General features: G+C 42.2%; 1 long non-coding RNA gene across 1 annotated transcript; it reads left to right on the top strand.

Annotated features, from left to right (window-relative positions):
* Positions 1 to 2,100: 2,100 nt before the first annotated feature.
* On the top strand, positions 2,101 to 9,081 carry LOC149442436 (uncharacterized). The gene is made up of 3 exons (XR_016307191.1): positions 2,101 to 2,319; positions 4,357 to 4,455; positions 8,898 to 9,081. It is a non-coding gene; the product is annotated as an uncharacterized LOC149442436 (long non-coding RNA).
* The last annotated feature ends 3,307 nt before the right edge of the window (positions 9,082 to 12,388 follow it).

Raw genomic sequence — 12,388 nt, 5'->3', positions numbered from 1 at the left:
CACAAGGGGGGGTTTCCTTGCTCTCTCTTAAGTAGAGAGCGGAGCAACTTGCTGCTGCAGTGGTAACCCAAAACTTCCTGTCGGGTTACCATGGCAACGGGTCCTGTCTCCCAGGCCTCCAGACCCACCCAGGGAACACGGCCTCGGCACGGAGCCTGGGAAGATGTGCATGAGGGGGAAGGGAGGAGGGGGCCTGTTTGTGGATTCCCTCAGCAGGGGGCCAGACTGCCAGGGACAGGGGGGTGAGGGGCTGCTGAGGGCTGCCTGTGTCAGAGACACGGAGGACTAGAAGTCCCAGCATGGACGGGACAGAAGAGTGAGGGGCTGCTGAGGAGTGGGGGGTGGCAGGCAGCAAACCTGGAGGATGGGGAAGGAAGGACCAGCTCCGTGACACTCGGTATGGTCCCTTTCAAGCCATGGGCTAGCATGTCTTGCAAACAATCCAAAGAAAAGTCACCGAAAATACTGCGCCCCTGGAGAAGTACCACTAACTACCCCAAAGGGAAAGATGAAGCAATAGGGTAACATTGTGAGCCCTATGATTTAGATACATCTGCATTCTCTGACAAGCTCTAGGTCACATAGCTAAAACTGAACACTGGGCAGTTAATTCAGTATTGTTTTCAATAAAACAAATGAATACATACTTCTAGTGTACATATCCAAATTTGACTAGTTATTTCCAATACAGCAGCACTCAGGCTGGGAGGGACAGAGAGCCAAAGAGCCAATCAGACTTGCTGCATCTGTTGACAAGGAAAATAATACCAATAGGGGGAGGACAAAAATGACCTTATTATCTGCTGCTGTTCTCTCACTATCCAATCAAGTGCAGAGGTTGGCAAGCTTTGCTTCAGCAGAGCAAAATCAGGTCACTGGCAGGGATGTGTAAGTCACAGAACTGGATGGACAAAATGTAAATCAAGCTCCTATATACTGTATGTGTTTTATCTGTATATATAACTGTTTACCTGGAGCTCAATTTCAAAGATAACCATGGTTTCATATATTTATCCTTTATGTTCCAAGTTTTATATACTTTTTCTCCAAGAACACTTACCAGCAAGCCAGCAAAGAAAACAACACTGTCCAGCAACTTGTACTAAAAACAGAGATTTTAGTTGAACAACATATGAAAATATATGTGGAAGTCGCACTGACTGGTCAAGGCCTTTTTGGATAGTGTGGTCCTAATTCTAATCTACGCAAGTCTCCATGATGGAGCAGGGGTCTCCAAACTTTCTAAACAAAGGACCAGTTTACTATCCCTCAGACTTTAGAAGAGCCAGACTGTGGCCAGTGGGAGTAGAAAATGTCCTCTCTGTAACATTGGTGTCAGTGAGAGAGGAATACTGCCCCATCATTGGTGTCAGTGAGAGGAATACTGCTGCATAACTGGTGTCAGTGAGAGGAATAATGTCCCATCATTGGTATCAGTGGGAAGCATAGTGCCCCATCATTGGTGTCAGTGAGAGGAATAGTGCCCCATCATTGGTGTCAGTGAGAGGAATAGTACCTCATCATTGGTGTCAGTGAGAGGAATAGTGCTGCATTATTAGTGTCAGTGAGAGGAATAGTGCCCCATCATTGGTGTCAGTGAGAGAAATAATGCTCCATTAATGGTGTCAGTGGGAGTAATAATACCCTATTGTTGGTGTCATTGGGAGTAATCATGCCCTATTATTGGTGTCATTAGGAGGAATAGTGCCCTATTATTGGTGTCATTAGGCGGAAGAGTGCCCTATTATTGGTGTCAGTAGGAGGAATAGTGCCCCATTTTTGGTGTAAGTGGGAGGAATAGTGCCCCATTATTGGTGTAAGTGGGAGGAATAGTGCCCCATTGCTGGTGTCAATGGCAGGAATTATGCCCCATTGTTAATGTCAGAAGGAGGAATAGTGCCCCAAGGGCCGGATAATGGCATTCAAATGGCCGAAGTTTGGAGGCCACTGATATAGAGTAAAGGTATGCACCATTGGCAGCTGAAGGTGTCCAGTGTGTCTCCATGCCAGGGCAACCAGCCCAATTTATAATTAGCTTTTAGAGTAAGATGCACATGGAATATATGCCCCCTGTTTACGTGGCCCATGGCAAGCCACACAGCCTCCTCTGCAAATAACTGTCTTCTATCTTGGATCTTCTGGGCATGTGCAGAAAAATCCCATTCATTCTTATAAACAGGCTCCTTATCATGGTATCATATTTATACATTCTAGATGCTATATCTATATCTACAGAAGACGCAGAGAACTATGATGTAGAGTTTGCTGTTGTAGTCCTTCATGGGCCACACAGAATGGATCTTGCTGAAGCATGGACAGGTAAGTATAAGACCTGCAAGGGGAAGGGGGCAATTTGGGGTGGGGAGAGAATTAAATAGGATAATTAAATAGGATAAATAAACAAAAGTATAGGTATCTTTAACATTTATTATGCTTTTGCCAAGTAAGAGCTGTGCTTTAATACTGTACTAAATTATTCTGTGTATGTAGGCCACTATGGTGAGAAATATCCAGTAACACTCCTTCAAATTTGAAAAACCATTTATTTGTTCAAGGAGTGTTACTGGATATTTCTCACCATAGTGGCCCATCTACACAGAATAATTGTTGCACATTTTAAAACTGCTTTACTGAAAAAAAATTGCAATCCCTGCACTTTTGCAAAGTGACTCATCAATCTGCTCAGCGGTATCAGACCTGGACACGTTCTAGACTTCTTGTCTGTTACAGACAAATGACAGATCGGGTACAAAGTCTCTGTATACTGAACTGCTGAGAGCTTATCTTTGACAAGTTGCTAGGGGTTATGGTACGTTTATCCTTTACACAATCCCAATGGTGAACAGAATGAGCCTTTGTTCAATACTCAATCCCTGCTCTGCCTTTCATTTGAGTTAGCTGGAGGCATGCTTATTCAAGAGACATTAATAATGTAGGATGTATTCATAATGCTTTCACACCAGTGACAGGAGGACATTATTCAAAGAATAATGAATAGATTTTCCAGTGACATCTACATGAGACCAAACACTGTATGTTTAATCTGAACAACTGTGACTGTGTGATGTTATGCAAAAACATTATAATTAGATACAGGGAGATAGCATCTTCTGGGACTTCTCGTCCTTATGCTGCGTATGAATTGCGCACATATCGTTCTTGATGGCATTGTGCAGGATTCTGGAAACTGTCATTTACTTGGGGTCAGTCCACCCAGCAGAGATATTTCAGTCACAGGTGAACTCCGGTGGGCTGATTACCCATACCACCTTCTTGATTGTTCTAGAGGACGCCAGTGGTTACCAGGACTAGGCAACTTCAGCATTCTAGCTGTAGTGACACCATCGATTTCATGGTGCATTGCAAGAATCTGGTAGCCACAGGCATGACTCTTAGAGGCTTGATGGGATTTGAAGTTTAACTACAACTGGAGTGCCAAGGTTGCCCACGCATGGGTTAGCCCAGTGGTTCTTAACCTGGGTTCGATCGAACCCCAGGGGTTCGGTGAGTCAGTCTCGTGGGTTCGGCAAAGGTGAAGACCCACACCCGACTCATATGATTCGTGCAGTAAATATTCATTATTATGTTTTTGTTTTTGTGTGAAAATCATGTTTTAATGGTTTTGTTCTTTGTTCTTAATGGTTTTGTTCATTTTGTGCACCTATGTATAAATATATACCTAAATATATACCTATGTTTTGAATTTGAAAAATCATATTTTATTTTTCCAATTAAGAAGGGTTCGGTGAATGCGCATATGAAACTGGTGGGGGTTAGTACCTCCAACAAGGTTAAGAACCACTGGGTTAGCCTATCTCTGGAGGTATAGAGAACATGCAGGATAGCCAGGGTACCTGCTGGGGGCACTGTAGTTTCTGAACTGGAATGGTGCAATTCCAGTGTCCACCAGTGGGTCTCAGTATTCCCCTGCAAAAGGAGTATACTTGCCTCTCTGATGGCGAATGTCTTCCACTTGCATTCTCCTTCAATGTCTTCAGCATTCAACGTATCTTGGTTTGTTAGATGCATGTATCCCCTCACCACACATTATGGATCCTTCCTGTGACTTTCTGTATCACTTCAAGGGGCAGTGAAGTAGCATGTTTTGGGGCGGGGAGGGGTGGACAAAAACATTTAACACTCCTTGTAGTATTGAATGTTGAAGACACTAATGGTGGACGCAGCAAGGGAATGGACCAAAGTAGGAGTTCCACGCCAATGTAGAGAATAGAATAACTCTCTTCTTTTGCAGCTGAGTGCTGGTTTCATTTGCTTAGAGACAGGACAGGTTCTCTTTAAATCAGTCATGACCTGATGCTGGCCTGCAGAGTGACTCCACACAATATGTCTTATTAGGAGATAAGAGGAGGACACTGGAAGAAGGGGAGGATCACAGAAGACAGGATCAAACAACATTTTTACACAATGAAGAGGATTAACTCCATAGGTTCCACAGTGAGTATAACAAGCATGCTTTGCTGCATATACAGACTGATTTTACTGTTGTGGGTTTAGTAACACTTTAAGCAAGCACTGCATAGACAAACAGTTGGCATTTATACAATGCTGGCCAGGGAAGACCTGAATTATACACCGAATTATGCACATGTAGTAATTCCAATTGGTCCTGCCCCTTGCCACCTTTTACCCGATTGGCACTGTATAAATGCCGGCTGTTTCCCTATGAACAGGTTGTTTTTAAAAGGGGGTGGAGCCCCTGAAATGCATATTGTTCCCGCCCATCCTGACATCACAGGTTGGACTTGACAGCTGCACTCTTCCCCCCCCCCCCCCCCCCCGGCTGGTTTGCCAATCCCTGGCTGTGCTAGATGTTTACACTGCTGCAGGTCCTGCTCGGCTGCACTCATTTGTTATCCATCTGATGCCGGCATTCTTGCCTTGGCTCCTGTATGCTGTTAATCAAGATTTTAGAATGTAAGTGTATGTTTAATTGGTGTCTCTGCGGTTTGACTTCTGAACCTTGCACTCTGTATATAACGCATCCCTAAATCCTGCACTCTGTATATAACGCATCCCTAAATCCTGCACTCTGTATATAATGCATCCCTAAATCCTGCACTCTGTATATAACGCATCCCTAAATCCTGCACTCTGTATATAACGCATCCCTAAATCCTGCACTCTGTATATAATGCATCCCTAAATCCTGCACTCTGTATATAACGCATCCCTAAATCCTGCACTCTGTATATAACGCATCCCTAAATCCTGCACTCTGTATATAACGCATCCCTAAATCCTGCACTCTGTATATAACGCATCCCTAAATCCTGCACTCTGTATATAACGCATCCCTAAATCCTGCACTCTGTATATAACGCATCCCTAAATCCTGCACTCTGTATATAACGCATCCCTAAATCCTGCACTCTGTATATAACGCATCCCTAAATCCTGCACTCTGTATATAACGCATCCCTAAATCCTGCACTCTGTATATAACGCATCCCTAAATCCTACACTCTGTATATAACGCATCCCTAAATCCTGCACTCTGTATGAAACGCATCCCTAAATCCTGCACTCTGTATATAACGCATCCCTAAATCCTGCACTCTGTATATAACGCATCCCTAAATCCTGCACTCTGTATATAACGCATCCCTAAATCCTGCACTCTGTATATAACGCATCCCTAAATCCTGCACTCTGTATATAACGCATCCCTAAATCCTGCACTCTGTATATAACGCATCCCTAAATCCTACACTCTGTATATAACGCATCCCTAAATCCTGCACTCTGTATGAAACGCATCCCTAAATCCTGCACTCTGTATATAACGCATCCCTAAATCCTGCACTCTGTATATAACGCATCCCTAAATCCTGCACTCTGTATATAACGCATCCCTAAATCCTGCACTCTGTATATAACGCATCCCTGAATCCTGCACTCTGTATATAACGCATCCCTGAATCCTGCACTCTGTATATAACGCATCCCTGAATCCTGCACTCTGTATGAAACGCACTCCTGAACCCTGCTCTCTGTACGTAACGCATCCCTGAATCCTTCGCTCTGTGCGTAACGCATCCCTGAATCCTGCGCTCTGTGCGTAACGCATCCCTGAATCCTGCGCTCTGTGCGTAACGCACCCCTGAATCCTGCGCTCTGTGCGTAACGCACCCCTGAATCCTGCGCCCTGTGCGTAACGCACCCCTGAATCCTGCGCCCTGTGCGTAACGCACCCCTGAATCCTGCGCCCTGTGCGTAACGCACCCCTGAATCCTGCGCCCTGTGCGTAACGCACCCCTGAATCCTGCGCCCTGTGCGTAACGCACCCCTGAATCCTGCGCCCTGTGCGTAACGCACCCCTGAATCCTGCGCCCTGTGCGTAACGCACCCCTGAATCCTGCGCCCTGTGCGTAACGCACCCCTGAATCCTGCGCCCTGTGCGTAACGCACCCCTGAATCCTGCGCCCTGTGCGTAACGCACCCCTGAATCCTGCGCCCTGTGCGTAACGCACCCCTGAATCCTGCACCCTGTACGTACGCACCGCTGAACCCTGCACTCTGTACGTAACGCACTCCTGAACCCTGCACTCTGTACGTAACGCACTCCTGAACTCTGCACTCTGTATGTAACGCACTCCTGAATCCTTCCTCACTTTGTTATGCACTCTTCCACAGTTTGTGCAAAACCATTTGTAATGGAAACTTTTTCTTCTTCTTTTTTTTTTTTTTAAATGATTGTGCTGGGGTTTGTGTCTGTGAGACTCTTGCTTGTGGCACAGCAATCAAAGCATATTTTATAGGTACAAGGAAGCCTGCGTTTTGGTTAACCACACCCCTTAGGCCCCTTCCACTGTTACACATTTGGCCACACCCATTTTTGCCACAGCATGCTATGCACGCTGCAGGTCACTTCCTCCCTTAAGTGTCCCTCATTCTGGAGTTCAAAAATTTTGAGGTATGTGATTGGATCTGAGTTCAGGGACCTGTGAACTTAACCTCCCCCCGTCCACCCTATAGCAGAAGTACTGCTACAGGTCGGCATGGGTGCGAAAAATCATGTGTATATATATATATATACATGATTTTGCATTTCCAGGTAGGGGGCGCACGAGTGCCCTACCCACGCCGCCATTCGCAGACACGGCTGTCAATCACTGGGTTCCGGCCGGTGATTACTCACTGGCGCCCGGTGACTGCAGAGCATCTTTGATGGGGGGGGGGACTGTTTGTAAACAAAACAGTTATCTCCCCTGTCAGCTCCTGCACACTGCTTTGCATGACTCTGCATAGCACAGCCATGCAAAGCAGTGTGCTTACAGTGAAGCACAAACAGAGCCACACAGTGTAAAACAGCACACAGTTAACTCTTTGATTGCCCCACATCTTAATCCCTCCTGCCCAGTGCGTAGAGTACAGTGTCAGTGCTTTTTATTAGCACTGATCACTGTCAGTGACACCAAGTCAGTTCCCACCCAGTGTCAGAATGCCTGCCGCAGTCCCGCTATAAGTCGCTGATCACCGCCATTACTTGTAAAAAAAAAAATGCCAGTATATACTGCCATTTGTAAACGCTATAAATTTCATGTAAACCAATTAATTTACACATATTGGGATTTTTTTTTTAGCAAAGACATGTAGCTGAATACATTTTGGCCTAAATTTATTATGAAATTTGATTTTTTTTTTAAACTTTTTTACTGGACATGTTTAATAGCAAAAAATATTGTTTTTTTTTCCTCAAAATTGTCAGTCTTTTTTTGTTTATAGCACAAAAAATAAACGCACAGGTGATCAAATATCACCGAAAGAAAGCTCTATTCGTGGGAAAAAAAGGACATAAATGTCATTTGGGTGCAGTGTTGCATGACTGCGCAATTGTCATGTAAAGTAACGCAGCGCCATAATGCAAAAAATGGCCCGGTCAGAAAGGGGGGTAAACCCTCTGGAGGGCAAGTGGTTAAGTACAAACAACAATCTATACACAATAAAATGCATGTGTAGCTAACTGTGAAATCTAAGTGACCTAGCACTTATCTATAAAACATTTTAAGACAAAAGGGACATAGCAATCACAGAGGTAGTAAATAGGACAGGAGCAAGAGTTGCCACCTCATCCCTTTAAAACCCGAACACATATTAATTACACAGGTTCTGTGGCTGATTAAGGTGGTAATTAAACTCACATAGTGCGTTATCTGCAATGAATTAGCCCCAGAATATGCGTTTGGTTTTAAAGAGATGAGGTGGAAACTCTATCAGGAGCTGGGACAGGGCATATACAGGATCACAGTAGTAAATAGTTCAACTGGGCTTTCATGTTTTGGCTCCATGCACACTGAGCATTTTAATAACTCTGGTAATGTTAGCTGTGTAAAATCACATTAATAACATGAGTTTTTCAGCGTTTTTGCATTAGTGTTTAGCGGCGTTTTGCCAAGTTTTTTAGCTTTTTTTACAAAAAAATATGTTTTGCTCAAAAAACGTCCAAAAACTTTTTTTTACTGTTTTATGCTGTTTTTGTACTGCGTTTTGCTGCATTTTTCAGCATTTACAGCTAAAAAAACTCCTCTAGAAATCCACTAGTCCTGGGGTTTTTTTCCAGACAAAAAATGTCCCTGCCAAAAAAAGTTTATTACAGTCTGTGTGCATGGACACATAGGATAACATGCTGGGGAGTTTACTGGCTGTAGAAAAAAAACACCAAAAGCAGCCGCTGTAAAAACATCCAAAGTGCATGATGACTAAACTGATGTTCTATATCTGTATTGTTACTACATATACAATCTTTGTATAAACATTTAGCATATGACAATGGATTCCTGGAGCACTATGAGTTAGTTTGGGCTTACTTTGTCTGAAACCTCTGATAAGGGAGGAATTACTGCTTTGACTCATTTACTTGCCTGTGTTTGTTTCAGATTACGCTGTTGAGCTCTGTAGAGAACACGTTATTACTGTCGGGTGAAAGGAAAACAGGAGAACAGGTGAAAAGTAGATATGAACTTGACCTGCTGCATGGATCTGGGAATACATACTTTTCTTTAGTCAATATTTTATAATTAAGCAGCTAAAAAAAATGATTTACAAAATGTTTCCTTTTAATTCTTGACCATAATTATTGAAGAAATTTATTTTATTTATTTATTACAGGTACTTATATAGCGCTGTCGGTTTAGGCAGCGCTTTATATACCTATATTGTATATTCACATCAGTATATAAAACCATTATAAATTGAAACAGTTGTTACAAATTAATTTACCAACAACTATGTCAGGTGAGGGCCTACTTGACAATTCATTAAATTTACATGCATTTGGGTGGTCCCTGTACTAAAATTGTTGGCAAATCAATGGCTTGTGTGGACAGGCAAATAGGGCTTGCTTTTATGTGTTTTCTATTTGCATTTGAAAAGAGAGGCCTTCTAGGTGATTGAGTTTATTGACAAGTGTATTTGATCTGCATTTGATCTCCTTCTAAACTGCATCAACTGACTCCAAGCTGCTTTTGTATTCCCTTTGATTTGTATTATTATTATTATTATACAGGATTTATATAGCGCCTACAGTTTGCTCAGCGCTTTACAATATAAGGGAGACAGTACAATTACAATACATTTCAGTACAGAAGGAATAGGAGGGCCCTGCTCATGGAGCTTACAATCTAAAGACTTGTATGGGAAGAAAAGAAGTCCTGAAGTGAACAAAACCCTGTTAAGGCCTGTAGTTTGTAGATTCAAAGAAAAGTACCTTGCTCCACCCCTCCAAATATTCTTTGGTATGCTGGAATCCGGTGCTTGCTTGGAGTCCATCACTCCATAACACATATCCCAGGATAAAACAAAGAAAAAGCTGCACACCGGTGATGTCCATTGGATGAAGCATGTAAGGGGGTGGTTCTGGAGCGAGACCATGTGCTGAAGCTTCTTGGTTTCTCTTTTTAAGCAGAGGCTGAGTGGCAGCCTGGGGATGAGTCAGCCTGTGAGTGAGATAGGAGTTCACCTCAGGACAGGCTGGGAGGCTCTAACAGGTCAGGGCTTCTGGAGCCCTCCCACCCTTTCAGAAACTTAGAGAACTTCTGGAAGAGGGGTGGAGGAGGGGAGGAGGCCCAGATCTGTATGTTGAGGTTCAGCCATCTCATTTTGTGATGATCCCAGTGTGACAAATCCTCTCGGGTTGCCTTTCCCCTTTTTCCCCTAAGTCAATTTCCATCGAGGCCCCAGTGTATCGAGGTGTCGATGGTGAGCACATTAACAGTAGATTATTCTTGTCCCTTTTTTATAATTGCGGCGAGTCAAATCATAAAGAAAATTGGATGGTATGTAGTGTGGATATATTTTCCTGATTTTTCTGTTCCTAATGATGTTACTGTAGATTGTCATCAATGTCCACTATAGTATAGAGATGGTCCTCCTGCGCTAACTTCCTACCTGCAATGACCCAGAATAGCAAAGTGGTCGCAAACATCTAACTATATTCCAGAAATAGTGAAAACAAATAAAGGAGTGTAAGGGTGAATGAACACTGGAAACATAAATGCAAATAAACTAAATACAAATATACCCCTCATCCAAGTGTAAACATAACAACATATTCAAAAAACATGTGAATGGGTGCAAAAAAATGACAAATAACAATAACAGCAGCACAAAAGGCTATAAAGTGCTGGTGGCAAAGGTGAATATATCAACAATGATGATGTGTATGGTGTATTAAAAGTGACTCAGTCCCAAAAAAATCAATAAATCAATAGGTGACTCAGTCCCAATAGATCACTAGGTGACTCTGTCCCAAAAATTATATATATGGCAGTCCCAAAAACTCAGGAAAAAAAAACAGTAAATCTTGCATGCCGTGAAACATCCAGTGCTGCAAACATATACAAAAAATGATCCTCCACCTGCTAGTGAGCGCGCTCACCTTCAAAATGCGACCCACAAGGAGTCACAAAGCATAGAGAACCTCAAGTGGTGATTCCAAGAAATTGATCCTCAATAGCAATCAGAGAGCAAAAGGTCATCTCCAATGGCGCTGGCAAACACTCACAAGCATGCTCCTGAGTTTTTGGGACTGCCATACATATAATTTTTGGGACAGAGTCACCTATTAAGTTATTGATTTATTGGGACTGAGTCACCTATTGATTTATTGGGACTGAGTCACCTATTGATTTATTGGGACTGAGTCACCTATTGATTTATTGATTTTTTTTGGGACTGAGTCACTTTTAATACACCATACACATCATCACTGTTGATATATTCACCTTTGCCACTAGCACTTTATAGCCTTTTGTGCTGCTGTTATTGTCATTTGTCATTTTTTTGCAGCCATTCACGTTTTTTGAATATGTTATGTTTACACTTGGATGAGGGGTATATTTGTATTTAGTGTATTGCATTGTTGTTTCCACTGTTCATTCACTAAGTAGCACAGCACCCTTTCACTCCTTCATCAATGTCCACTGTATTCTAGAGAATGTTTCTCGGCCATCCCTCCCCTACCCCTGAAGAAAGACTGTTCTGAAAAGCGTTGTATTTTTCAGCTGAAGTTTACTTGCCCCTCTCTCTCTCTCGGCTCACAGAAGAGGGTGATCAACATTTTTCAGCCTACAGCAAGTTTACAGGCTTTTCTGCCATTACTTCTATGTGTGATTTTAATGTTTATGCAATGTGTTAAATCAATTATGTTTTATAACATTTTTGTAATAAAATGATTGATATGTTTATACTACTGTGTTTGAGTTGCCTTAAATGCCCCAGCACAAATTGTACCTTTTGGTATTCTAGCCTTTAGTATGTTGGCAAGTAGATGATGAACCCTGTGCTGGATCCATGTACCTTAACCACTTCAAATTCGGACACTTTCACCCCCTTCCTGTCCAGGCCAATTTTCAGCTTTCAGCGCTATCACACTTTGAATGACAATTGCGCGGTCATGCAATACTGTACCCATATGAATTTTTTAGCATTTTTTTGAGAAAGATAAAGCTTTATTTTGGTAGTATTTATTCACCACTGGGATTTTTATTTTTTTGCTATATAAATGAAAAAGTCCAATAATTTAAAAAAAAAAGTGTTTTACTTATAAAATTTTGCAAATAAATAATATTTCATCATAAATCTTGGCAAAGATTTATTCAGTCATCTTTTTAGTAAAAAAAAAAAAAAATAACCCAAATTATAATTTAAATAAAAATTTTTTACATTTTTACTTTATTTTTTATATTATTATTTGTTTGTTTTTTACATACTGTCACCCTAGCAGTACAGTGTCACCATGGTGACACTGTACTACTTGTGGGGGGGGGTGATGAAGATTTTTTTTTACACTGATTGCTTTTACACCCATAAAGGATGTAAAAGCAATCATTTCTCTTTCTCTCTGTCTGCATTCTTGCAGCCATTGAGA

Source organism: Staurois parvus, unplaced genomic scaffold (genome assembly GCF_062004578.1).
Source record: "Staurois parvus isolate SC_StPar_1 unplaced genomic scaffold, SC_StPar_1.0 ptg000886l, whole genome shotgun sequence".
In the NCBI taxonomy this organism is placed as follows: domain Eukaryota; kingdom Metazoa; phylum Chordata; class Amphibia; order Anura; family Ranidae; genus Staurois; species Staurois parvus.
Note: the sequence above shows the minus strand (reverse complement) of the source record. Positions and strands in the feature narration are given on the sequence as shown.